Consider the following 27,288-nt stretch of genomic DNA (forward strand, 5'->3'; position numbering starts at 1 on the left):
AACTCATTCTACGAAGCAAGTATCACCTTTATAGCACAAAATTTGAAAATACAGGCCAGTATAACTGAAGAAATTAGATGCAACAATTCTCAACAAAATTTTAGCAAACTGAACTGAACAATACATTAAAAAGACCATACTCCATGGTCAAGTGGATTTTGTCTAAGGGATGCAAGGAAAGTTAAGGGTCTGCAAATCACTCAATATGATACACCACATTAACAACTTGAAGAACAAAAATCATATATAAATCACCTCAGTATATGAAGAAAAAGATTTTTTTTAAATTTTAACATCTATTTATGATAAAAATTCTCAACAGAATGGGTATAGAGAAAAAATACTTCAACATAATAATGGTCATATAAAACAAGCCCACAGTTAACATCATTCTCAAAAGTGAAAAGCTGAATGCATTTCCTCTAAGATCAGGAACAAGGCAAGGATGCCTACTCTTGCTATATTTATTTAACATAGTATTTGAAGTCCTAGCCACAGCACTCATATAAGAAAAGGTATAAAAATAATCCAAATTGGAAAGGAAGAATTAAAACTCTCACTATTTACAGATAATACTGTATATAGAAAATCCTATATATGCCACCAAACAACTATAAATAAATTAGAACTAATTAACAAGTTCAGTAGAGTTGTAGGATACAAAATTAATATACAGAAATATGTTGCACTTCTATAGAATAACAGTAAACTATAAGAAGAAGAAATTAAGAAAACAATCTCATTTACAGTTTCATTGAAAATAATGCAATACCTAGGAATAACTCTAACCAAGGAGGTAAAAGACCTGTACTTGGAAAACTGTAAGACATTGATGAAAGAAACTGTAGATGACACAAATGAATGGAAAGATATACTATGCTAATGGATTGGGGAAATAAATATTGCTAAAATGACCATACTACTGAAGGCAATCTAAAATTTCAAGGCAATTCTTGTCAAAATACCAAAGGCACTTTTCACTAAATGTGAATAAATAATTCTGAAATTTGCATGGAAACACAAAAACCCCAAATAGCCAAAACAATCTTGAGGAAAACAACAAAGCTGAAGGTATCATGTTCCCTGATTACAACCTATACTACTGATCATAAATAATCAAAACAGCATGGTACTGGCACAGAGACAGACACATATATCAAGGGAACAGAATTGGGAACCCAGAAATAAACCGACACTTCTACGGTGAATTAGTCTACTGCAAATGAAGTAAGAATATACAATGGAGAAAATACAGAATCTTCAACAAGTGGTGCTTTCATATTAAAAATGAAATTACAACCTTCTCTAACACCATATACAAAAATAACTCAAAATGGATATACACCACCATGTGTGAAGCAGATAGCTAGTGGGAACCTGCTGTATAGTGCAGAGAGCTCAGCTTGGTTCTCTATGGTGACCTAGATGGGTGGGATGTGGGGGGAGGGAGGTCTAAGGGGGAGGGGATATATGTATACATATAGCTGATTCACTTCATTGAACAGCAGAAACTAACACAATATTGTAAAACAACTATACCCCAATAAAATAATAAAATAAAATAAAATAAAACGTGAGTTAAAAAATTTTAAAGAGACTTAAATGTAAGACCTTGAAATCATAAAGCTCCTTAGGATAAATCATAGGCTGTAGACTCCGACATTTGTCTTAGCAATATATTTTTTGGGGGATATATCTCCTCAGGCAAGGGAAACAAAAGCAAAAATAAACAAATGAGACTACATCAAACTAAAAACCTTTGCACAGTGAAGGAAATGATCAACCAAATAAAAAGGCTGCCTACTGAATGGGAGAAGATATATGCAAATGATATACCTGATAAGGGATTAATATCCTAAATATACAAAGAACTGAGAAGACTCAAATTTAAAAAACAAACAAACCTATTAGCAAATTGTCAGCAGACCTGAATAGACACTTTTCTGAAGAAGATATACAGATGGCCAACAGGCACATGAAAATGATGCTCTACATCACTAATTATCAGGGAAATGCAAATCAAAACCACAATGAGACATCAGCTCACACCTGTCAGAATGACTATCATCAAAAAGACAGAAATAACAAATTTTGGTGAGGGTGTGGAGAAAAGGGAAACCAGTATACTCTTGGTAGGAATGTAAATTAGTTCAGCCACTATGGAAAAAAGTATGGAGTTTCCTCATAAATTAAAAATTAGAACTACCATACAATCCAGCAATTCCACTTCTGGGTATTTTTATGAAGAAAACAAAAAGACTAATGAAAAATATATGCACCCATATGTTCACTGCAGTATTATTTACAGTAGCCAAGATATGCAATCAATCAACATGTCCATCAATAGATAAATGGATTAAAAAATATGAAGAATTATATATATAATGGAATTCTACTCAGCCATTAAAAAGAATGAAATTTTGCCATTTGAAATAACGTGGATGGACCTAGAGAGTATTGTTCTAAGTAAAGTTTGCAGACATAAAAAGGCCAATACCATATAATTTCACATACATGTGGAATCTAAAAAGCAAAGAAAATAAACTAAACAAAGGAACAAATATTTTAAAAAAACAGAGATTGAGAGGGGCTAGAACATGGAACAACACTCCCTTGGAACAATTCCACTATAAGGTTGGTCAAAGAAGGTTCAATTTGGCAGACAGATAAGATACAATCCAGAAAGTGAGTTGGCAATTGTGCTAATGTGATGCGGTTTAACAACCTCTCCAGGGAGCTGGGGACATTGATTTGTCATGTTTTCCAATTTCTGTGGTGTAAATACCTTTACAACTGAACATAGAGTTGGGAAGAGATGTGTACAATTTGTTCTCATAGCCAGTGTGAGGTAGTCTAGCATACTGTAAAATAAGGTGAGGAATTCCTAGAAACAGCAGAGAGAGCTTGAAGAAAGGAGACGGGGACCTGAGGCAGAGTCTGGGGCTGCAATGGCCTCACATTGACAAGATAAGAAAGTACTGTTGCAACCTTAGACCAGGATTGGTCCTTGTTACTGGAGCAAGACTGAGTCTGCAGTTGAGCATCAAGGAACTGCAGTTGTGGTGGGAAGAGATACCCCTGCTAAATGTATAGTCCTCTGACACAGTGGTTCTCAAAGTGTGGTCCTAAGTCAAAGCATCAGCATCACCTAGGAAACTGTGAGAAATGTACATTTTTAGCCCCACCCCAGACCTACTCAATCAGAAACTCTAGGCTTAGGGACCCAGTCATTTACGGTATAATAGCCTTCCAGGTGATTCTGATGCCCACTGAAGATGGAGAACAATTGTAATTGCTGCACGTGCAGTTTTTCTATGACCAAGCCAGGCAAGGCCATGTCCCAGACTCTTCTGGGAAAAATTCTCAATGTGCAAAAGTGACCAGGCAAATTTGTGCTAAGGGGCATTGGCTGCAACTCTGGGGAGGACAGGTGGGCAGCTGGGCATAGGGAGGTATAAGGACACAGAGTGATAGTTTCTTGTCATCTCCATTCCCTGTCATAGCCAACCAGTCTGCAACAACATTGTTAGGGTTAATTCTCTATGCAGGTTGTCTGTAAACAAGACCATAGCATTTTTCAGATCTGGAAACTCAAGCCTCAGTTTTCAACCTGACAGTCAAGTTTCTCAGTTTTCTATTCAATGTACTATTCTGTCACCTTATACACTCTGAAAGGATTAGAAAGAACATATAATCTTGAGGTAGAGAAATAGCCCCAGGCAGAAGAAGGCACTGGGCCTTTCTTAAATCCTCAATTAGTTTTGTCATAAAATGAATGCATGAATGTGGAGCTATGTTTCCCAAAATGTAAAGAAAATTACTATACTTGAAATTCAAATCAGATTCCTAAATTTATAGAGCATTTTTTCAGTTTTCAAAGAACTTGGTTTATTATTGTACTTGTGGTAAAATATACATAACACAAAATTTATCATCTTAACCATTCTAAATTTATATTTCAGTTGTATTAAATGCATTCATATTGTTGTGCAACCTTTACCACATTCATATACAGAACTCTTTTCATTTTGTAAAACTGAAACTTTGTAGCCATAAATAATAACTCCCTATTCCCTCTTCCCCCAGTCTCTGCTGACCTCTATTCTACTTTCTGCCTCTATAAATTTCATTACTCTAAGTACTTCATATAAGTGAAGGCATACAGTATTTGTATATTTTTGTGACTGTCTTATTTCACTTAGAAGAGTGTCCTCAAGGTTCGTCCATGCAGTAGCATATGTCAAAATGCCCTTCCTTTTGAAAATTGAACAATATTCCATTGTATGTATATACCACATTTGGTTTATCCATTCATTCATTCATCTATCAGTGGACACCTGTACTGTTTCTAACTTTTGGCTATTGTGAATAATGCCACTATGAACATGGGTGTACAAATATCTCTTTAAGACTGTGCTTTCGGGCTTCCCTGGTGGCGCAGTGGTTGGGAGTCCACCTGCTGATGCAGGGGGCACGGGTTCGTGCCCCGGTCCAGGAAGATCCCACATGCTGCGGGGTGGCTGGGCCCGTGATACATGGCCGCTGGGGCTGCGCGTCCGGAGCCTGTGCTCCACAATGGGAGAGGCCACAGCAGTAAGAGGCCCGCGTACCGAAAAAAAAAAAAAAAAAAAAAAAAGACTGTGCTTTCAATGCTTTGGGGTATATATCCACAAGTAGAATTGTTGGATCATATGGTAACTCTGTTTTCTATTTTGTGAGGAACTGCCATCCTGTTTTCCATAGTGACTGCACCATTTTACAATCCCACCAACAGTGTGCAAGTGTTCCAAGTTCTCCACATCTTTGGCAACACTTATTTTTTAAGTTTTTTCATAGTAGCCATCCTAATGTGTGTGAGGTGGTATCACACTGTGGTTTTGATTTGCATTTTCCTAATGCTTAATGATGTTGAGCATCTTTTCATGTGTTTATTGGCCATTTGTATAGTTTGAAGAAATGTCTATTTAAATCCTTTGCCCATTTTTAATCAGTTTGTTTGTTGTTAAGTTGTAAGATATAAATATATATATTCTGAATATTAATCACTTAGATATGCAAAATAATTTTGAATACTACATATTTGATCCTTGACACAAACACTGGAAACGAGTTAGGGAATGGTTTATATTCTCAAGGTTATAGATGAGGAAAACAAGGCTCTGAGATGAGTAGTGATGTCCCAAGGTCACATAATGAATCCAGACATATAACCAAGCCTAGAAGCAAGGTCTGTTTTCTTGATAACCCTAGAATTCAGATTTTGAAGGTTCCTTCAACACCAATAAATCTGAGCACCTGCTTTGTTTTGTTTTTCCTTTTTTTGCTGTATGCGGGCCTCTCACTGTTGTGGCCTCTCCCGTTGCGGAGCACAGGCTCCGGACGCGCAGGCTCAGCAGCCACGGCTCACGGGCCTAGCTGCTCTGCGGCATGTGGGATCTTCCCGGACCGGGGCACGAACCCGTGTCCCCTGCATCGGCAGGCGAACTCTCAACCACTGTGCCACAGGGAAGCCCTGTGCACCTGTTTTTACAGACAAAATATTGAGTCCTACAAAGCAGGAGGGATTTATATTAGGTTACACAATGAGTCAGTTGCAGAACATGGTATATGATCCAGATTTCTTGACTCCCAGTTTAGTAGCCTCTCCATTTCATCCTCTAGCAGAGAAAAATTTGGCACAGTTGTAAAAGGCTATATCTGCTGTCTACCCCTTAAGGAAGTGCTAATTTCTTTCAAAGACCCGGTCTTCTGAAGATTATAACTGGGTGGTAAGAATTGCAGGGCCATCTGCATTTTTCAGACTCTGAGAATGAGACCAGCTTGGCTGTTGAAGGCATCAGATCAAAAAGGTCTGATGCTAAGAGCTGGGGAACTTGACTTTTAGCGAGTTAATAAGGGTGAATAAACCCTTTTAGAATCCCAGTTGGCTCCTCCAAAGCCATTTGAAGATCTACTTGCATGCCACATTTTGCAACAAAAGACCAGGCACCCAAGGAATCTTAAAATGCCAAGAAAAAGAGGTGATCCACAAGAACTTTGCTACTCTTTTAAAAATGATTTCCACTGATGCAAAATCTTCTAGCCTTCAAAGCACTTTTGCATGTGTTGACTTAGATTCACAATAGCGCTATGAAGCTGCTTTATTACTCCCATTTTAAAAACGAAGAACGGAAGTTCAGATAGATCATGTTACTTTCTTGAGGCTACAAAGCTAGGAAGATGTGCCCAGTAAGTCTAACTCTAAGGTCTGTACCCTCATCATTGTCTTTGTGAGGGCCTATGGAGGAGATTAAGGTAGTGTATAGCATCAGCTAACTTTCACAGAGACTGCCTAGGGCATTGAATATCCAGGTTTTTTAGCTGCTTTATCTTAGTGGCCTTAAAACTTGATCAATCATTAAACCACTCATTAAACCAATGTTTTGTCTATAACATTGGTTCTCAAAGCGTGGCCCCTGAACCAAGAACATTACCTGGGAACTTTTTGAAAATGCAAATTTCCTACTCCCACCCCAGACCTACTGAATCAGAATCTTTGGGAATATGACCCAGCAATCTGTGTTTAATGAGCACTCCAGGGGATTCTGATGTACCCCAGGATAAACCTAATCAAGGTGGGAACTTCACCTGAATTTTCCTGAAAATGTACTCAATTGTCTGACTCAACTTGTTAGTACAGTCCTAGCCAAGGTGGCCTATTATGCCCCAGTTTCTTCACCTGTAAAATGGTAAATGGCAAACTTCATTGCAGCTTCTTGGGTTTATAATGAGGAAGATCATAGCTTGAGTACCATGGTGAGAGTATGGAATGCAGAGGCAGAAAGAGCAGATTTGAGTCCTACCTCTTAGCTGTGAGTTGCTTCTTTTCTTACCTCAGTTTACTCACCTTTAAAGTGAAGGATTCATCCCTCTCACAGGGCTATTTTGAAGCTCAAAGAAGACAATGAAAATGAATGCTCTTAAACATTGTGGGTCATCATGCAGTGACGTCAGGAAATCAATATTCCACTATATAAACATTCTCCTTGTCTTTTTGCTGCTGGTGGAGACACAAATCCCAGAGAATGAGTGGTTATACCATGTCTAGGAAATAAGTGGTCTTTCTACTTCCCAGAGCATAGTTACCTACACTACTGTCCAAAGCAGAAATATGATGCCACTAACTAAAAATCAGTATACATCCACTACCAAGTACCTGCCAATATCTGCTCAATTGTTCAACCCCAGAGCACAATGTTATTCTAGTCATATGTTATAGTCCCTGCCTAAACCACTTATCCTTTTAAGATAAACTGTTCCTAAAACCTAGGTTGCCATGTTTTATACCAAATGACTCCATCCTGACTGAATTTGACCTAAGGGCAATCGATCTTTAGGCTTGCATTGAACTTATGACCTGTTTGGCTTGTCACACACACACACACACACACACACACACACACACACACACACACAAACCCTGCCAATCACATTTTCTCTGTGACTCTCATATTTCAACTAGGAGATATGAAAAATAAATGACCAAAAAATAGTAGGAGCTAGAACTGAAAGTCACCAGGTTGACCTGGAGCAGGATAGAGTATAGTGTTCAAGATGAAATTATGAGGAAGTCAGTTGGTAAGGGAACTGAGAAAAAGCAGAAGGTAGCCAAATCACACTGATGAAGGTCCACTTATAAACTCCAATTGTTGAGGTTTCTCTATCTTCTAGGATCACTTCTTCTGTGTCAGACCTCCTATAGCCTTACAATAAACTCTCCTTTACTTAAAGTCTCTGCTTCTGGCTAAAACCATCACAAAGCACCTATTAAGCTGCTCTTTTTTTTCTTTTTTCTTTTTTTTTACAATTTTCCCTGTTCTCAACCCATAGCCCTGGGCACCATACAGAATGAGTGAAATAGGATCCATTCCATCTAGGAGCTTACAACAAACCAGGACAAAGAAGGAAAGAACACTTTTGAAAAACTAACACATGTGATGAACTATACTTGCTGCATTGCCTACATCATCTCGTTTAAACCCACAGTAAGCTAAAGAGGTAGATATTCTTATTTTATAGTTGATAAAATGAAGGTTCTGAGAAAGGAAGTGATTTCCTCCATATAAATATCTGAAATAGTTATGTCTGGAGCCAGAGTCTGGGCTCTTTCTACTACACCTCACTGCCTTGATCAGTCTAGTTTGCAAATGTGGTTGATTGTGAGAATGACCTAGGTGTTGTTTTGTTTTGTTTGTTTTGTTAATACAGATGTCCTGAAAACCATAAGATATTGATGAAGGAAATCAAAAGTGATAACACAGGGAGATCAGCTCGGTGCTTTGTGACCACCTAGAGGGGTGGGATAGGGAGGATGGGAGGGAGGGAGATGCAAGAGGGAAGAGATATGGGAACATATGTATATGTATAACTGATTCACTTTGTTATAAAGCAGAAACTAACAAACCATTGTAAAGCAATTATACTCCAATAAAGATGTAAAAAAAATAATAAAAATAAAATAAATAAATGGAAAGGTGTCCTGTGTTCATGGATTGCAATAATTAATATTGTTAAAATGTTCCTACTACCCAAAGCAATCTTCAAATTTAATGTAATCTCTATGAAAATACCCATGACATTTTCCACAAAGCTAGAACAAATAATCCTATAATTTGTATGAAACCACAAAAGACCCCCAAATAACCAAAGGAATCTTGAGAAAAAAGAACAAAGCTGGAGGTGTAAAACTCCCTGACTTCAGACTATGCTGCAAAGCTAAAGTAATGAAAACAATATGGTATTGGCACAAAAAGAGATAGATCAATGGGACAGAATAGAAAGCCTAGAAATAAACTCACATACAAATGGTCAATTAATCTATGACAAAGGAAGCAAGAATATGCAATCGGAAAAACCAATCCCTCCAATAATTGGTGTTGGGAAAACTGGAGAGCTACGTGTAAAGGAATGAAATTCCATGTAGAACATTTTCTCATACCACGTAAAAACTAAACTCAAAATGGATTAAAGATCCATATGTAAGACCTGGAACCATAAAACTCCTAGAAGAAAACATAGGCAGCACAATCTTTGACATAGATCTTAGCAATATTATTTTGGATGTGTCTCTTCAGGCAAGGGAAAAAAGAGCAGAAATAAACAAATTCGACCTAAACAAACTTAAAAGCTCTTGCTGTGCAAAAGCAACCATCAACAAAACAAAGAAAGCAACCTACTGAATGGGAGAAGATATTTCCAAATGATATGCCTGATAAGTGGTTAATGTTCGAAATTTATTTAAAACCCATACAGCTCAATATGAAATAAAAGCAAATAACCTAATTTTAAAGTTGGCAGAGTACCTGAATAGATATTTTTCCAAAGCATACAGATGGCCAAAAGACACATGAAAATTTGCTCAACATATCATCAGGGAAATGCAAATAAAAACCACAAGATATCACCTCACATCTGTCAGAATGGTTATTGTCAGAAAGATAAGAAATAACAAGTGTTAGAGAGGATGTGGAGAAAAGGGAATCCTAGTGCACTGCTGGTGGGAATGTAATTTGGTACAGTCACTAAGGAAAACAGCACCGAGTTTCCTCAAAAATTAAAAATAGAACTACCACATGATCCAATAATCCACTTCTGGGTATGTAACTGAAGAAAATGAAAATTAGAAAAGATACATGTACCCCAATGTTCATAGCAGCATTATTTACAATAGCCAAGATGTGGAAGATATGCAATTTGCAACAACATAAATGGACCTGAAGTTTATTATGCTAAGTGCAGTAAGTCAGACAGAGAAAGAAAAATACTGTATGTTTTCCCTTATAGGTAGAATCTAAAATTAAAACAAATGAATTAATATAATGAAACAGAAACAGACTTTCAGATACAGAGAAAAAACTCGTGATTACCAGTGGGAGAAGGGTGGGGGAAAGGGCAAGACAGGGGAGGGGGATTAAGAGGTACAAACTACTTGGAATAAAATAAGATACAATTGATTCCTTCTAGAGAATTTTTAATTTCATTTATTGTGTTGTTCATCATTGTTTGTTTACTCTTTAGTTCTAGTGGCATGGACTTATATATACTACCAAATGTAAAATAGATAGCTAGTGGGAAGAAGCTGCACAGCACAGGGAGATCAGCTCTGTGTTTTGTGACCACCTAGAGGGAGGGGTGGGATAGGGAGGGTGGAAGGGAGACACAAGAGGGAGGAGGTATGGGGATAAATGTATATGTACAGTTGATTCACTTTGTTATAAAGCAGAAACTAACACACCATTGTAAAGCAATTATACTCCAATAAAGATGTTAAAAAATAAGATACAAGAAAGTAATGTACATCACAGGGAATATAGTCGATATTTTTTAAACTTTATAGGGATTATAATCTATAAAAAAATCAAATCACTATGAAGTACACCTGAAACTAATATAATATTATATTTCAACTATACTTCAATAAAAATAAATTAATTAAAAAATAAAATTACTAAAAGAAATCGGATTTCCTGGGAAGAAGTCTAAGATGGAATCATAGGAAGATTGTGAACTCACTTCCTCCCATGGACAAACCAAAGCTAAAGCTACATATGGATCACTTCCCTTGAAAAATATCTGTAAACTAAATAAACTGCTCTCCACGACACAGGACAAAAGGACCACATCAAGATGGGTAGGAGAGACAGAGAAATGGTCTTACAAAACAGCCTACCCCTAGTGCAGTGACTCGCAATAGGGAGGGATCTCACCAGACAGGCATTTCTTCTGGAGGAGCAAAGGATTTGGTGCCCCACATCAGGTACTCCAAGACCTGGGATCTGCACCACAGGCACAAGCTTCCAAAATGCCTGGCTTAGAAAACCAGTAGGGTTGATATCCAAGTGTCCCAAAATGCTACAGAAAAGTTAGATTCCCCTCTTAAACGGCTCAGCTGTGGTCTCACTGGTCCTAAGACCCAGAAAAATACCAGCTGTTTGAAAAGTGCCTAGACTATATGTGAAGGGGATTCATTTGCTAATAATCTAAAGGTATCGGCTAGAGGGGTGGGGGACAGTTGAAACTCTCCCTGAAGACAGAGGCACTGGCAGAGGAATTTGCACTTTCCACTTAGCCTGATAATACAGGCAGCCAAGCCTGGATGTGGCACCCTCCCCTTGTCTTGATAAAACAGGCAGGGGCAAGCACTCATGGCATTATCCCACTGCCTTGCTGACCAGATAGTAGTGGATGGTTGCGGCATTCCCCAACTCCCTGGATAAAGCATGTAAACAAAAAGGGTCTCCTTTTTGGCATTCCCTGGCTCCCTAAAAATTGTCTGTGAGGATGGGTGATTATAATACTCCCCCACCTCATGGCTGGGGCTGGGTAGTGTGAGCAGTTGGGGCTTTCTCCCACTCAGGCTAAAGCTGGTGCACATTAACAATCAAGACACTTTCCTGCTGCTTTTCTGAAGTCAGTGAGCATGCCCTGTCCCATACACTCTCCAGTCTCCTTGCTAAACCCAGTGGAAGAATGCAATCCACACAGAAGATACCTCTTATTGCCTGACCCTGGTGGTAAAGTCTGTTGGCATTCCTGAGCTCCACAGGACTGTAACAAATGGAGAGACAGTTACTGGCAGGCCAACCCCCCCAAGGCACTGCACAGACAGCAAACTAAAACACAACTTCAGTCTTTCCATGAAAAAGGCCTATTTACTTACTCTGGAGTTTCAGCCTGAGGGAAAGTCTTTAGGTTTCCCCCATATCTAGAGGTTAAGGAGATATTCCTGGGGTATATAAGAAGTGAGAAACCATCCTTGTGCACCCCTTTGCCCTCACTAGAGCTCGACAAGACTTCCCAGAAAGGAGCATATACATTCACTTGGGGCCCCAGTCTTTGCAATTATCACACAGAGGAGACTTTCAGATCTCTTTGTCTGGAGGCCAGCAGGGATTACAATTACAGCCCCACAGCATTGTATATATTTGCATACTTTAAAAGCTGCTTTATTAGTCTCTGGCTTCCAATCAACCTGAAACTATTTGATAAATGAGATTCAGCCCTTTGGAATAATTACAGGTCTTGGCACACCCTAAACAAAAATCAATCAGGCAGTTTAGACAATCACAATGTTTCAAGAGACAACCAAGAGCTAGAGCAAAGTAGAATGAGAAGGATCAACACCTAAATATGGCCATTCTTACAAAGTTAATAAAGGTAGCCATTTCACCTGATACTTAGAAATGAAAACAGTCAAGCAAAATGAGGAAACAGAGAAATATGTTCCAAAAAAGGGACAAGACAAATCCTCAGAAAAAGACTTTAATGATATGGAGATAAACACCATAACTGAGAAGGAATGCAAAGTAATGATCTTAAAGACACTCACTGAGCTCAGAAGAAGAGTGGATGAATACACTGAGAACTTCAATAAAGAGATAGAAAACATAAGACAGTACCAAAAAGAAGTCACAGAGCTGAAGAATATAATAACTGAACAGAAATATACACTAGACAGGTTCAATAGCAGACTGGATGAAATAGAAGAACGGATCAGTAACCAGAAGATAAAGCAATGGAACTCACCCAGACAAAGCAACAAAAGAAAAACTAATTATTTTTTAAAATATTTTAGTAATAGATAAGAAAAAATACTTATTAAAAAAATGAAGGGAACTTAAAAGACCATTGGGACAATATCAAGTGAGATAACCTTTACATTATAGGGGTTCCAGAAGGAGAAGAGAGAAAGAAAGGGGCAAAAACTGAAACATAATAGCTATAAACTTCCCTAGCCCAGGGAAGAAAACAGACATCCAGGTCCAGGAAGTCTGGAGAGTCCCAAATAAGATAAACTCAAAATGAGTCACACCAAGACATATTAAAATTAAAATGTCAAAAGTTAACAATAAAGAGAGAATTTAAAAGCAGCCAGAGAAAAACAAATTATTATGTACAAGAGAAAACCCATAAGGCTATCAGCAGATTTCTCAACAGAAACTTTGTGGGTTAAGGCATGACATATTCAAAGTGCTGAAAGGAAAAAAACTTCTAACTGAGAATACTCTACCCAGCAAGGTTATCATTCACATTTGAGAGAGAGATAAAGATTTTTCCAGACAATCAAAAATTAAAGGATTTCATCACTACTAACCCAGCCTTACAAGAAATATTAAGCATATTTTTTAAGCTGAAAAGAAAAGGGACTAGTTAATAACAAGAGAACATATGAAAGTAAAAATCTCACTGGAAAAGGTAAATGTATAGTAAAAGTAGTGGATTTACCACTTATAAAGCTACTAAGATCATCAAGAGAAAAAAATGGTCAAATTAACTAAAACTACAATAAGTAGTTAACGATACCTAAAATAAAAAGATGTAACAAGTGATATCAAAACATAAAATGTGAGGTGGGGGTGAAAATGTAGATTTGGGAAATGTATTCAAGTTTAAGTTGCTATCAATTTAAAATAGACAGTTATATACATAGAACAACAAACCAAAAACTTACAGAAAAATACACGAAAGAGAACAAGAAGTGAATCTAAACATAACAGTAAGGAAATCATGAAACTACAAGGGAAAAGGGAAAGAGAATGAGAAAGAGACAGAGGAAAACTACTGAAGCAGCCAGAAAACAATGAACAAAAATGCAATAATGATCTTGAGGATTGCACAAGATGGCCAAGTAGAAAGAACCCTGAGCTCATCTCTTCTCACAAGCACACCAACATCACAGCCATTTGTGAAACAACCATTGATTTAAAAGATCAGAACCTACGAGTAAAGATCTACAACTAAAGATATAAAGAAGGAACCACAATGAGACAGTTAGGAGGGGTGGAGTCATGATAGATATAGTCAAACCCAATACCCCGAGGTGAGCAATTCATAAATGGAAGAACAATTGTAACTGCAGAGATTCTCACAAAGGACTGAGAAGTCTGAGCCTGAGGATCCTGCAATGGGAAGACAAGCCCCGAGAGCATTTGACTTTGTAGACCAGTAGGGCTTACTACTGGGAGTCCCAGAGGGCCAGGGGTAATAGAGACTTCACTCTTAAAAGGCACACACAAAATCTCATACATGCCAGAACCCAGGGCAGAAGCAGTAATTTGACAGGAGACTGGGTCAGAAGTACTTCTGATCCTGGAGAATCTCGCAGGAAGACAGGAGACAACTTCAGCTCACCCTGGGTACATAGACACTGCCAGCAGCCATTTTTGAAAACTCCTTTTACCACATGGACACTGATTCTGGCATGTACCATTTTAGAATCTTCCTTCTAGCTTATTACATCCAGGACACAGCCCTGCCTTGATTAACCTTCTGTAGGCACCAGTGCTAGGATGCTTCAGGCCAAGCAACTAACTGGGCTCAGACACAGACCAACCCACCACCAGACAGGATGCCTTAAGACACTCTGAGCAAACAGTGGCCTCTGGACATGGTTCTGCCCACAGGAGGGCTCAGGACCTGGCCTCACAGATCAGTGCACAGGTACTAGACCAGAGGCCCCCAGGGCCCTCTAACCAGAGACCCTCAGGGCACAGCTTAACCCACCAGTGGGTAGACACTAGCCCCAGAATCCCCAGGGTACTACTACCAACCAGCAATCCTGCTGTAGCCTTGGGCCCAACTCCACCCACTAGCAGGCAGATACCAGCCACAAGAAAAATCACAGTCCTGTGGTCCATGGGCAAGCCCACACACTAGCAGGCCTGATTCTACCCTGGGACTGGTGGGACCCAGGCCCCACCTACTAACAGGCCAATAAAAGCTTCAAGAGACCCTGATCCCAGCAGCCAGTGGTGTCAGGAACTAGCTCCACCCACCAACATTCCAAAATCGGCTTTGGGATCCCTGGGCACTGCAACTAGACTCCAGGAAGTGGCTCTGCCAGCCAGTAGGTTGAAACTAGCCTTAAAACTTGGCTTCACTGATGAATGGTAAGGTCATAGCCCTGGGGTCTCCTGAAACCTGATTCTGCCCACCAGTAAACTGGCACTAGCCCCAGGGCTACCCATGGTTCCACAGTGAGATGCCTCATGGCCCAGTCACACCAACAAGTGGCTGGCAGCCTCCACACAAGGCAGCCTCCCAACCAAATGGACTGGAGGCCAACCAAGCCTATCAGACTGCCCATATAGTCAGATTGCCACAACAGAAGGACCCACATATTGGGCACTTTTGGAGCATACAGCTCTGGTGATGAGAGGGGAGTGTGCTGCTGGGAAATATAGGACATGTCCTAAAAAAGACCACTTCTTCAATTTCAGAAAATATAACCAACCTACCAGATTCAAAAAAATAAAAATAGTAAGTTAAGCAAAATGAGGAGACAGAGGAACATGTTCCAAAGACAGGAACAAGATAAAACCCCAGAAGAAGAACTAAGTGAAATGGATATAGGCAATCTTCCCAAGAAAGGGTTCAAGTAGTGATTGTAAAGATGATCAAAGAACTAGGGAGAAGAATGGATGCACAGAGTGAGAAGTTTTTAACAAAGAGTTAGAAAACTTAAAGGACAACCAAACAGAGATGAAGAATACAATAACTGAAGTAAAACATACACTAGAAGGAATCAACAGTAAAATAAATGATACAGAAGGATGGATCAGTGATTGGGAAGACAGACTAGCAGAAATCACTGATGTAGAGCAAAAAAATAAAAAGATTGTAAAGAAATGAGGACACTTTAAGAAACCTCTGGGATAACATCAAGCACACTAATATTCGCATTATTGGGGTTCCAGAAGAAGAGAGCGAGAAAGGGGTTGAGAAAATAATTGAATACATAATAGCTGTAAACTTCCCTAACCTGGGAAAGGAAACAGACATCAAAGTCCAGGAAGCACAGAGAGTCCCATACAGGATTAACTAAAAAAGGAACATATTGAGATACATTGTAATTAAAATGGCAAAAAATAAAGACAAAGAGAGAATATTAAAAGCAGCAAGGGAAAAGCAACATGTTATGTATAAGGAAACTCTGATAAGGCTATCAGCTGACTTCTCAGCAGAAACTCTACAGGCCAGAAGGGAGTGACAACAGATATTTAAAGTGATAAAAGAGAAGAACGTACAACCAAGAATACTCTACCTAACAAGGCTCTTATTCAGATTTGAGAGAGAGATCAAAAGCTCACAGACAAACAAAAGTGTTCAGCACCACCATACCAGCTTTACAAGAAATATTAAAGGAACTTCTCTAAGAGAAAAAAAAAAAAAAAAGAAAAGAAAAGGACATAACAAGAAATATGAAAATCATGGAAGGAAAAAATCTCATCAATAATGACAAACTATAATAAATGTAGGAAATCATCCATGCCCAAAGCTAATAAGAAGGTTAAAAATTAAAGTAGTAAAATCATCTATATCCACAATAAACAGTTAAGAGATACAAAAAACAATTAGATATAAAATATGATATCAAAAGCAGTAATCATGAGGGTAGGAGAGTACAAATGCAGGGTTGTTAAAATGCACTTGTAATTAAGACATCAGCCACATAAAACAATTGTGTGTGTGTGTATATATTAGTGTATATATATATATATATATATATATATATATATATATATATATATAATTTATAAACCTCAATCCAAGAATCTATAATAGAAACACACACAAAAATGAAAAAGGAATCCAAATATAATACTAAAGATAGTCATCAATCACAGGAGAAGAGAACAAAGGAAGAAAGTGGGGGAAAGACCCACAAAAACAATCCCAAAACAATTAACAAAATGACAATAAGAGCATACATATCAGTAATTATTTTAAGAGTAAATAGACTAAATGCTCCAATCAAAAGCCTGAGTGGCTGAATGAATACAAAAACAAGACCCATACATAGGCTGCCTACAAAAGACTCACTTCAGATCTAAAGACAAATGCGGACGGAAAGTGAGGGATAGAAAAAGTATTCCATGTAAATGGAAATCAGATGAAAGCTGGGGTAGCAATACTTATATCAGAACTAATAGACTTCAAAATAAAGACTGTTATAAGAGGCAAAGAATAGTGATAAAGGGATCAATCCAAGAAGAAGATAGAACAATTTAAAACATATATGCACCAAAAATAGAAGCATAAATCATCCAGAGAGAAAATCAATAAGGAAACACAGGCTTTAAGTGAAACATTAGACCAGTTGAACTTCGTAGATATATATAGAACATTCAATCCAAAAGCAGCAGTGTACACATCCTTTTCAAGAGCACATGAAACGTTCTCCAGGATAGATCACAAAGTAGTCCACTAAACAAGCCCTCAGTATAATTAAAACAATTGAAATCACATCAAGCATCTTTTCCAACAATAAAGCTATGAGACTAGAAATCAGATACAAGAAAAAGACTGCAAAAACCACAAACACATGAAGGCTAAACAATACACTACTAAGCCACCAATGAATTATTGAATAAGTCACAGAGGAAATAAAAAATACCTGGAGATAAATGAAAATGAATACACAATGATCCAAAATCTATGGGACACAGCAAAAGCAGTTACTGGATCATAGAAGAAATCAAAATATACCTAGAGTCAAACGAAAACAGAAATATGACTTATCAAAATCTATGAGATGCAGCAAATGCAGTTCTAACAGGAAAGATCATAGCAATACAGGCCTACCTCTAGAAACAAAAGAAATCTCAATAACTAATTTATCTTTACACCTAAGGAAAATAGAAAAAAGAAGAATAAATAAAGACTAAAATTAATAGAAGGAAGGAAATAATAAAGATCAGAACAGAAATAAATGAAATAGAGACTAAAAAGACAACAGAAAATGTCAATGAAACTAAGAACTGGTTCTTCGAAAAGATGAACAAAAGTTCTAAACCTTTAGCTAGACTCACCAAGAAAAATAGAGAAAGGGCTCAGATAAATAAAGCAAAAAATGAAAAAGTTACAACTGATACCACAGAAATACAAAGATCATGAAAGACTACTATGAACAACTATACACCAACAAATTGGACAACCTAATAGCAATGGATAAATTCCCAGAAATTTATAACCTTCCACGAATCATAAAAAATAGAAAATCTGAATAGACCAATTCCTAGTAATGAGATTGAATCAATGATAAATAAACCTTCCAACAAACAAAAGTCCAGGACCACACAACTTCACTGATGAATTCTACCAAACATTCAAAGAAGATTTAATGCCTATTCTTCTCAAACTCTTCTAAAAAATTGAAGAGGAAGTAAAACTTGCAAATTCCTTTTACGAGGCTGCATAACCCTGATACCAAAACCAGACAAGGACACCACACACAGAAAAAGAAAATTATAGGCCAATACCCCTGATGAACATAGATGTAAAAATTCTCCACAAAATATTAGGAAACCAAATTTAACAACATATTAAAAGAATCATAACCCATGATCAAATGGGATTTATCTCAGGCATGCAAAGATAGTTCAACATCAGCAAATCAATCAATGTCATAAACCAAATTAACAAAATGAAAGGTAAAAATCATATGATCATCTCAACAGGGGCAGAAAAAAAGTATTTGACATAACAATGTCCAAGTATGATAAAAACACTCAAAAAAAGTGTATAGAGGGAACATACCTCAACATAATAAAGGCCATATATGGAAAAGCTACATCTAATATCATACTCAATGGTGCAAATCTGAAAACTTTTCCTCTAAGATCAAGAAAAAAACAAGGATTCCCACATGCCCACTTTTATTCAATATAATATTGGAAGTTATAGCCACAGCAATTAGGCAAGGAAAAGAAATAATAGGCATCTTAATTGGAAAGGAAGAATTAAAACTATCACTATTTGCAGATGATATGATACTATATAGCGAATACCATAAAGACCCCACCAAAGAACAGTTAGAACAAATAAATAAATTCAGTTAAGTTTTAGGATACAAAATTAATATACCAAAATCGGTTGCATATCTATACACCACTTCCAAAGTATCAGAAAGAGAAATCAAGAAAACAATATCATTTACAATCACATCTAAAAAAAAAATACATAGGAATAAATTTTACCATGGAGAAGTAACACCAGTACACTGAAAACTATAAGACATTGATGAAAAAAATTGAAGATGACACAAATAAATGGAAAGATATTCTGTGCCCATGGATTAGAAGAATTAGCATTGCTAAAATATCCATACTACCCAAAGAAAGCTATAGATTCAATGCAATCCCTATCAAAATTCCAATTTATAATCCAAAATAGTCAAAATATGGAAACAAGATAAGTGTCTGAAAATGGAAAAAGAAGTTATGATGCATACATACACATACATACAGTGGAATACTATGCAGTCACTGAAATCTTGCCTTCTGCAAGAACATGGCTGGACTTGGAAGGTATTATGTTAAGTGAAATAAGTCAGACAGAGAAAGCAAACACTGCATCCTTCACTTATATGTGGAATCTAAAAAACAAAACAAACAAACAAAAAACCCAAAATCCAGACTCACAGATACAGAGAACAGATTGGTGGTTGCCAGAGGGGAGTAACATTAAGTGGGGATGAAATAGGTGAAAGGGATAAAGCAATACAAACCTACAGTTTTAAAATAAATAAGTCACTGCTGGAGGGGATGTGGAGAAAAGGAAACCCTCATACACTGTTGGTGGGAATGTGAATTGGTGCAGCCACTATGGAAAACAGTATGGAGGTTCCTCAAAAAACTAAAATTAGAGTTGTCATATGTTCCAGCAATCTCACTCCTGAACATATATCCAGACAAAATTATAATTTGAAAAGATACACACACACCTATGTTCATAGCATCACTACTTACAACAGCCAAGACATGAAAAAAATGTAAATGTCCATTGACAGATGAATGGATAAAGAAGATGTGGTATATATATATAATGGTATATTACTCTGCCATATAAAAGAATGAAATAATGCCATTTGTAGAAACATGGATGGACTTAGAGATTATCATTCTAAACAAAGTAAGTCAGAAAGGGAAAGACATATTATGCTGAGGAAAGAGACCTGCACATGGCTCATTGTGCCATGGCCACTCAAGCCCATGTCAAAAGCCGATGTGCCCCAGAGTGACTTGCTTCTAGGTCCCAGGATATACAAAGATGAGTATGGGAAGCAGAGACATGATGGCAGAGTAGAAGAACATGAGCTCACCCCTCTCTCATGAAAACACCAAAATCACAAATAATTGCTGAACAACCATCAACAAAAAAATGCTGCACCTTACTGAAAAAGATATCCTACATCCAAAGACAAAGAAGCCACAAAGAGACAGTAGGAGGGGTGAAATCATGATAAAATCAAATCCCACACCTGCTGGTTGGGTGACCCAAAAACTGGAAAATAATTATGTTGCAGAGGTTCTCCCAGAGGAGTGAAAGTTCTGAGTCCCACATCAGGCTCCCCAGCCTGGGGGTCTGGCAAAGGGAAGAGGTACCCAAGAGAATCTGGCTTTGAAGGCCAGTGGGGTGTAATCACAGGAATTCCATGGGACTGGGGAAACAGAAACTCCACTCTTGGAAGGCGCACACAAGTTCTCATGTGCACCAGACCCAGGGAAAAAATCAGCGACCCCATAAAAGCCCAGACCAGACCTACTGCTGCTATTGGAGGGTCTCCTACAGAGGCAGGGGTTGGCTGTGATTCACCACAGGGACAAAGACACTGGTGGCTGTAGTTCTGGGGAGTACTTATTGGGGTGAGCCGTCCTGGAGGGTGTCATTTTCTCACCAAGACCTGGTGCACCCAATGGCCTGTAGGCTCTGGTGCTGGGATGCCTCAGGCCAAACAACCAACAAGGTGGGAACACAGCCCCACCCATCAGTAGACAAGCTACTTAAAGTCTTCCTGAGCATACTGCTGCCCAATAAACAAACCCCTTGACATGGCCCTGCCCACCAGAGGGACAAGACCCAGCTCCACCCACCAGTGGGCAGGAACCAGTACCTCCCACCAGGAAGCTATCACAAGCCTCTTAGACAGCCTTACCCACCAGGGGGCAGACAGAAAAAAACAAGAAGAATTACAAATCTGCAAGCTGTGGAATGGAAGCCACAAACACAGAAATTTAGACAGAATGAGAAGGCAGAGGAATATGTCCAAGTTGAAGGAACAAGATAAAACTCCAGAAGAACAACTAAGTGAAGTGGAGATAGGCAATCTACCTGAAAAAGAATTCAGAGTAATGATAGTAAAGATGATCCAAGATCTCAGAAAAAGTATGGAAGCACAGATCAAGAAGTTACAAAAAATGTTTAAACAAAGAGCTGGAAGATCTAAAGAACAAAGAGAGATGATCTATACAATAATTGAAATGGAAAAAAACACTAGAAGGAATCAATAGCAGAATAAATAAGGCAGAAGAATGGATAAGTGAGCTGGAAGACAGAATGGTGGAAATCACTGCCGTGAAACTAAATAAGGAAGGAAGAAAGAAAAGAAATAAGGATAGTCTAAGAGACCTCTGGGACAACATTAAACGCAACAACATTCACATTATAGGGGTCCCAGAAGGAGAAGAGAGAGAGAAAGGACCTGAGAAAATATTTGAAGATATAATAGCTGAAAAATTTCATAACATGAGAAAGGAAACAGTCACCCAAGTCCAGGAAGTGCAAAGAGTCCAAGTAATTGTTGAACACTACAACAGTGATGAATCTCAAGACAATTATTTAGAGTGAAAGAAGCCAGACAAAAAGAGTACACACTGTGATTCTATGTATATAACAAAACTCTAGAAGATGAAGCCTAACCTAAATTGTCAGAAAGCAAATAAGTGTTGGCCTAGAATAAGATTGCGAAGACAGAGAGTGGCAGGAGCAAAAGATTAAAAACAGATATGTTTATGTAAAAGAATAAAATTTGAACATTCTCTAACACCATACACAAAAATAAATTCAAACTTGATTAAAGACCTAAACATAAGCCTGGGTACTACAAAACTCCTATAGGAAATCATAGGCAGAACACTCTTTGACATAAATTGCAGCGATATCTTTATTGATCTGTCTTCTGGAATAATGGAAATAAAAACAATAAACAAATGGGACCTAATTAAACTCAAAAGCTTTTGCACAGCAAAGAAACCATAAACAAAATAAAAGACAACCCACAGAATGGGAGAAACTATTTGCAAATGATGGGACCAACAAGGGATTAATCTCCAGAATTTACAAACAGCTCATGCAGCTCAATATCAAAAAAACAAAAAATCCAATCAAAAAATGGGCAGAAGAACTAAATCGCCATTTCTCCAAAGAAGACACACAAATGGCCAAGAGGTATATGAAAAGATGCTCAACATTGCTAATTATTGGAGAAATTCAAATCAAAACTACAATGAGATATCACCTCACACCAGTCAGAATGGCCATCATCAAGGAGTCTACAAACAATAAATCCTGGAGAGGTTGTGGAGAATAAGGAACCCTCTTACACTGTTGGTGGGAATATAAATTGGTACAGCCACTATGGAGAACAGTATGGAGGTTCCTTAAAAATCTAAAAATAAAGTTACCATATGATCCAGAAATTCCACTCTTGTGCATATATCCAGAGAAAACCATAATTCAAAAGGATACATGCACCCCAATATTCATTGCTGTGCTGTTTACAATAACCAAGATATGGAAGCAACCTAAATGCCCATTCACAGAATAAAGAAGATGTGGTACATATATACAATGGGATATTACTCAGCCATTGAAAAGAATGAAATAATGTCATTTTCAGCAACAGGGATGGACCTAGATATTATCATACTAAGTGAGGTAAATCAGACAAAGACAAATATCATATGATATTGCTTAGGTGTGGAATCTAAAAAATGGTACAAATGAACTTATTTACAAAACAGAAACACACTCATAGACATAGAAAACAAACTTATGGCTACTGAAGGAGAAAGGTGGGGGGGGAATAAATTGGGAGATTGGGATTGACATATACATACTACTGTATTTAAAACAGATAATGAACAAGGAGCTACTGTATAGCACAGGGAACTCTGATCAATATTCTGTAATAACCTAAATGGGAAAAGAATTTGAAAAAGACTAGGTATATATATACGTAACTGAATCACTTTGCTGTACACTTGAAACTAACACAACAGTGTAAATCAACTATAATAAATTTTTTAAAGTGAAAGACAAATACCATATGATATCACTTATACATGGAATCTAAATACGACAGAAATAAACATATCTATGGAACAGAAACAGACTCACATATATAGAGAACAGACTTGTGGTTGCCAAAGGGGATGGTGGGTGGGGGAGGGAAGGAATAGGGTTCTGTGACTAGCAGATGCAAACTAAGGTCCTACCATATAGTACAGGGAACTATATTCATTATCCTGTGATAATCCATAATGGAAATGAAGATGAAAAAGAATATATATATATATATATATATATATATATATATATATGTATAACTGAACCACTTTGCTCTACAGCATAAATTAACACAACATCATAAATTAACTATACTTCAATCAAATTTTTTAAATAAGAAAAAATAAATAAGGCTAAGTATCCAATGTATAACATGGGGAATATAGTTAATAATATTTTATTAACTTTGTAAGTCACCTGATGATAATTAGATTTATTGTGATGCACATTTCACAATGACCACAAATATGGAATCACTATGTTGTATAACTGAAACTAATGTATTATTGTATGCCAATTATACTTAAAAGAACTAAAAAAAGAAGATACTTGTATTGAGACTAAAAACTACATATATCCTTCCTAACTCATACTTCCCCCACTCTTTACTTCTGAACCTCAGGTCCTAGATTTTTTAAAAACACTTACTTGGTGATTCTGATCAGTCAATCTGAAGACCAGTGTGTTTGAATACCACTGCTTCAGACTTTATTTATGTTTAAAGGAAGCCTACACTCACTCTTTATCCATTTGATACTTTTCTTTCCTACATTTATCTGGAAAAAAAGCAGTGATATCTTCTACTGTAATTATTTGATGTAAGTGATCAAAAAAACCCAGGTCAGTCTGGGCTTTTTGCATAATACTATTACTATCAAACAACTTTCATGGTTCCATTAAAATAGTTGAATCTGTTCTAACTACCGTTATTTACAGATGAGAAAACCAAGGTCAGAGAGGTTAAGTGACTTGACTAGGGAGAGCCAACACAGACAAAACCAAGATTAGAAATGTAGATCCTGGAAGCCATGTGCTCTTATTAAATGCTCTAAGGCTTTTTTTTTCCTTCTCACCTGTAATTACAATTATTTTTCCCCACAGCCTGGTTTCTTTTCAGCCTGGTCTCATTTCTTCTCAGTCCAGAATCTATGAGCCCTAGATATGCTGCATAAATTTGCTAACATGTATTTGCCCTGCAGCCTCTTTTCCAACAAAATGCATGGGAGAGGATGCTGTGCAAATATGCTCCAGCACTCCTGGCGCAACTTAGTGGGGGAAGGAAACAGGGAATAACATTTCTGACCTTCGCTGGAGCATACCAGCAGCACATTCTGGGCCAAAATGAACCTACAAATTGCAGTTCTCAAAAGTGGCAGAGGCCCTTTTGTCCCTGTCCACATGGTATTTCCAGTTCAGGGAACTGCATTCTAAAGCCCTACAGGGGTGGTGGTACAAGTCCTAGGTATAATTGACCAACACTGAAAAGTCAGAAAATTGTGTGGTGTCATGCTAAGAACACTAGCCTTGAGGTTAGCACACCGAGACCAATATGTTCCACTTTTTGGGTTCCAGTGTCTCTACCTATATTAAAAGGAAGAAGTTGAACTGTGCTATTTCTAATGTCCTTTTCAGATTTGATACTTTATCATTTTATGCAATCAACTCTTTACAGAATGTTTTGGATGCCTGGAAGACTTGGCTAGAGAGTGGAGCAAACGTCAAGTCTCTGTCATTAAGCTTTGGGCAGGAAATCTGGGGAATTTGGGATAGTTAAGCAAAACTTCAGGACTTTTTTTTCTGACAGTATATTCCTCCTGTTTGATGTTTTAGGAAAGAAAAAATTAAGTGGAAATTATTGACTTTTATCTCACCAGCCAGAAATTTGAACTCTGCAAATGATCTAATTAGCTATCTGAAATATTCTGAGTTGAACTCCATTATGACGCACCCAAATCTTCCTCCATCCCTATACATGAATCTTCTCTTCTTTGAGGTAAATGAGAAGAATTTGTCACATTAAAGGTTGAGGTAAGAGGTGGGGAGTTACTCTGAGAAAAAATTGATCTTTTGTCCTTGGCAGAGACAGTACTAAGAAATATTTCTTTAAGCATTTATTTACTCAGTAAACATTTCCTGAGCACCTAATATATATCAGGAACTATTCTATGCACTTGGAATAAAGAGTTGACTGATGCACATAATGATTCAGAGTAATCATGTGAGCTTCCTGTTCTCCTGTCCTGGGTTATACCACTCAAGCTTGGCATGGCCAAAATGCTGGTGTTAGCCAAGATTCTAATCTTCAAGAGGAGGACAGAACAAAATGTTTAGTTACTTCTTGTATGCCACCAATTGTCTGGTAAAGCTTAGAGCCCAAAGGGACTAACAAGAACACATTAGCTGTACACTAGCAATGCACAAGTTCCATGTGAAGAACCTTTTCCATCTCCGTCATCCTAAATGAATTAGTCTTAAAAATCCAAAGAATATATACCCAGTGCTTGATTTGTCCATTCTACTCTCTTGATAAAGTTTCCTTACCACCAGCCTCCATTTTTCCCTGATAAAAAGAAAACTATATTTCTACAAGATAAAAACCTGAGCATCTCCCAGGTTTAGGTTGTGAAGAGCTTAGGATGAATAAATGAAATGAAAGAGCCAACTCCCCAGAAGGCACTGTTCCAGATGCTGGAACTGCTGTTCCTTCCCACCTAAAGACCCCTTCTCTCCCAGTACCCTTCACAAAGTTATTTTCTGGCCACTCTTGGGACCATTTTTTTTTTTTAATGAAGATGGGGGCTGAGAGCTTTGGGATATGTGGACATTTAAGGCTTCTCCTACTTCCTCTCCCCAAAATGGACTATGTGTCTTCTGTTCTGGGATAGGGAGGTGAGATAGTCCAAGACTTCTCCAGGTGATACCACTCTAGGCTTAAGGTCAGAATCATGACCAATTAGAACTCATCTCACATCATTTAATAGAAGCCAATAATGTAGGTACCCTTCTGAGAAATTATGGTCAATGCGATTTATCCACAAGTGTCATGCCTAGCTGGCAAAAAAATAAGTCTGGGAAATTTAAAACAAGTGAAGCCTTCCTAATTGAGCTCAGTGGGGTGATCAATCCTGCCCTTGATCCATCATTGCAGGGAGGATGTCAGAAAGACTGGTTCTCCTTGGTTTGACTAAACCTTTAGCAGGCTTATAAATGAGAGTCTAGACTGAGCAGAAGGATGGCCAAGGTATGAGGAAAACTTTAATGCTATAGTTAAAGACTAGCTGAGCTCTGTTCTTGTGTATTTATTATACAACACTAATTCTTGTGTAGTCACCAAGTGTGTCCTGCAGGGTTGACTTTGTTCTGCATGACCATCCCAAGACACTAGGAGCTTCCTGAATTCTGGGCTTGTCTTATGGCAAAAGCCAGCACACAGCTCTTTCTTGATCATGGAGCTTTAGAGGCATGCCCATGGCCAGAAGCAAAGTGAACTGTAAAGTCAGGATTCCATAGCCCACCAAGAAGCTTCCTCCTAGGAAGCAGAAGCTGGTTTATATAAGATTGATTGTACCATAAGAAGCATGCCCCACTGTTTTTTAGCCTGACCTGTTAGACACAGGCTTCAGTTGACAGAGTGTCATTTAGAAGGTAGGAGAAGGATATGACTTGTTCCTGCTTCGAGGTCTCTATCTAAAAGTTGTGTAAGGGCTTCCTCTGGCTCTTAATTGGCCAAAGCAATATAATTGCATGGAGGCACCAACTCAGCTCCCTCATTTTTCCAGGCAAGGACACCTGAGCCTGAAGTACCAGTGCAATAAACTTTGGGAGAATGATGTGGAGTTGGATAGAATATGAAGCTCCTGAATATACAGCTGGGGAAGCAAAGGCTGAGAGAGGGGATGAGGTTTTCACTAGGCCTCACCAAGACTCCAAACATCCATCCATAGGCTCCTCCAAGGGTGGGTAATCAGTTTTAGCTGCTTTAAGTTTTGGCTATTTCATAGCCTGGATCTTATTGTCTGCAGAGATATATCCCTCATCCCATACTGCTTGCTTCAAGTCAAACCCTTCTCCTCTTCAAAAAATAGAAATAAAAGGAAGTAACCTTTTTCTGGTTTTAGTCTG

This window comes from Phocoena phocoena, chromosome X (genome assembly GCF_963924675.1).
Source record: "Phocoena phocoena chromosome X, mPhoPho1.1, whole genome shotgun sequence".
In the NCBI taxonomy this organism is placed as follows: Eukaryota; Metazoa; Chordata; class Mammalia; order Artiodactyla; family Phocoenidae; genus Phocoena; species Phocoena phocoena.